The following is a 2689-nucleotide window of genomic DNA, read 5'->3' as shown; positions in this document are numbered from 1 at the left end:
CAAGGTTGTACAGACATAAACTGCCTGGTGACAGTCCATTCACTGGAATTGCCCAACAATGAATAAGCTGGCTGAATAGCACAACATGATGACTGCTAGTCTCTTTATTACCATTGGAGCTTGTTCAGGGACATGGAGATTATAATGGTAAATTGTATAACCCTTTGGGGCAATAGAAGGTTGATACCACGTAGGCCATTGAGGGAACATTTGATTGCATTGAGACGGGCAGATATAATAGTTTTGCATCATACAGATTTGATATCAAAAGAAAAATATCAATATATCATGGCAATGTTGGAATGTTTACTTGAGGAGGAAATCCCTATTTTGGTAGCAAAATGGTCCCGTGCCATTTTTTTCAGATTATAGTGCGAAGCTTCAGTGATTCCTCTGAACGTAGTGCACAATATGGTTTCTGGCATTGGTTGTCCAGAGTCACTTTCGTTAGCTATGAATGTTTGAGCCATTAAATTACACCCAACAATTGATCATAAATAGCAAAAAGCCTATGATTTCCAGACATACAGGCTCATATCAAAATCCGTGGAATGATAGATCTTTCCAAGAAGCATGCGGCACATGGCTATGACAGTTGAATTCGGGTCTGTTTTGTGTTACTCTCAAATTCATCAAGTTATTTTTACTATGTGTAAGTTCTCCTTTGGCACTGAAAGGGAAGTTACGTTTGGCAGCTGAGGATTTCAAAGCAGCTCTACAGTCATGATTTCAAGATAAATAAGCTAGAATTTACAGATCTTTGTGATGCCATCTCCTTCAGGGGCTGGGTTGTCCTGCAATACAATTTCAGTCATCAAGTTCACCTAGTGCTTCTCAAGGCTTGATTACTGATGCCTTCACTTCTCGGCAATGGAGAACAGGTAGTCAAATGGGTGGTGATGGAGCAGTTCTATTAAAGCAGTCTTTAAAAGTGCAAATTCTTTATGCACTGCACTCGGGAGATAAGAAAATGGCAGTCAATCTCCTGAAATATCTTGGGTCTCTGGAGGATTGTCTGGCAATTGGTGATTTGATGTCCTTACTTGAGTACTGCTCGAAAGCTCCAGACCCACAGTTTGCTATGGAGCTGTTGAGATGGAGGAAAAGAAGCTAAACATTGGCCAAAGTGGTTATCTATATATTCTGTGTGCCCTTTGTAAAGGTGGCTATCTTGATGAGGCTTTAAATTTGCTAACGCAGCTTGGAGAAAATACTTTTACAAAACCGGGGCTGTCGATGTATAATATTTTCCTAAATGGACGCTAGTCTTCTTGTTCCTGGTGATGTAGTCAGTATTAAATTGGGAGATATCGTTCCTGCGGATGCTCGCCTGCTTGAAGGAGATCCTTTAAAGATCGATCAGTCAGCTCTAACCGGAGAGTCTCTCCCAGTGACTAAGAATCCCGGAGATGAAGTTTACTCAGATTCTACTTGTAAACAAGGAGAAATTGAAGCCGTGGTTATTGCTACTGAAGTTCACACCTTCTTCGGAAAGGCAGCTCATTTGGTGGATAGCACAAACCAAGTGGGTCATTTCCAAAAGGTTCTTACTGCAATTGGTAACTACTGTATATGTTCGATTGCAATTGGAATTGCCATAGAAATCGTTGTCATGTACCCTATTCAACATCGACAGTACAGAGATGGAATTAACAACCTCTTGGTGCTTTTGATTAGTGGAATTCCTATTGCGAAGTGAATGACTGCTATAGAGGAAATGGCTGCCCTGAAAATTCTTTGCAGTGATAAAACCGGGACACTCACTCTCAACAAATTGAGCGTTGATAGGAATCAAAAAGATCTTTCACGCCACAAAGACATCAAACGCAACAGAATAGGATTCGACTCCTATTTCCCCAGATTTTAATTAATGTTTCAACTGGATTTGCGCTCCATGTGTCGGCCATCAGAGGAATTCAAGGGAAACGACGTTCTGTTTTAGAAAAAATGGTGATTCTCTTTATTCTGGCAATTATGGTTGAACAGCTCATTATTTTTATTGACCTGTAGGGAAAAGTTTTTGGAGAAGATATTACGCTACTGTTGTTTTAGTTCTCATTCAAATGCAACGTAAAGTCAAAAGCCAAATTGAAATACATATAACTATCCCAGCATAGAAAACGAATTGGTTGGTCTATTTTGGGTCTTCAGTTGCCGATCAGAAGATTCAGCTACAGGTTTTGCCTATTCATTGGTTATCAACAAACAAATTGTAACGCTGTTCCTTAAGCAGACTTTTTCCTATTTTTAAGATTTCAAGTGAAACCGCCCCCCATCTTTCATCGATTGGTTTTTTCTGAGTTATATTTAATATATTGTAAAAAAAAGGGGAGAGAGAGGGGAGAGTTTCTGAGTGCTGAGTGCTGGAACAGAGCTTTCAATGTACAGTTTTCTGCAGGGATTTTTAATGAAAATTTCACAGCTCTAACTTCTGAGATTCATGTGGTATGTTAATTTAGCATAAGTTTTCCCTTTGTCTCATATGTAAACTGTTATGTTTCATTCACCTCATGATCATATCTAATTGAGCAAATGAAGTGTTTAGGTAGGAATTCATAGTATTGTATGCTCCTCCTATAAATTTGCTCATATTCAATGTTTTCTTCTGTTTAAGGAGGATTCAAAGTATTATTTGCCCTCCTTAGCTCCTCACCAGTCTTGCCATCCCATTTAAAAATCTAGATTTGAT

General features: G+C 39.0%; 1 pseudogene; it reads left to right on the top strand.

Moving 5' to 3' along the window:
* The first annotated feature begins 1255 nt into the window (after positions 1-1255).
* Positions 1256-1867, top strand: LOC149167851 (ATPase 1, plasma membrane-type pseudogene; annotated as a pseudogene).
* The last annotated feature ends 822 nt before the right edge of the window (positions 1868-2689 follow it).

This window comes from Pinus tabuliformis, chromosome 5_1, assembly GCF_031772625.1.
Source record: "Pinus tabuliformis cultivar Carrire ecotype Pingquan chromosome 5_1, CPIR1, whole genome shotgun sequence".
Lineage (NCBI taxonomy): Eukaryota > Viridiplantae > Streptophyta > Pinopsida > Pinales > Pinaceae > Pinus > Pinus tabuliformis.
Note: the sequence above shows the minus strand (reverse complement) of the source record. Positions and strands in the feature narration are given on the sequence as shown.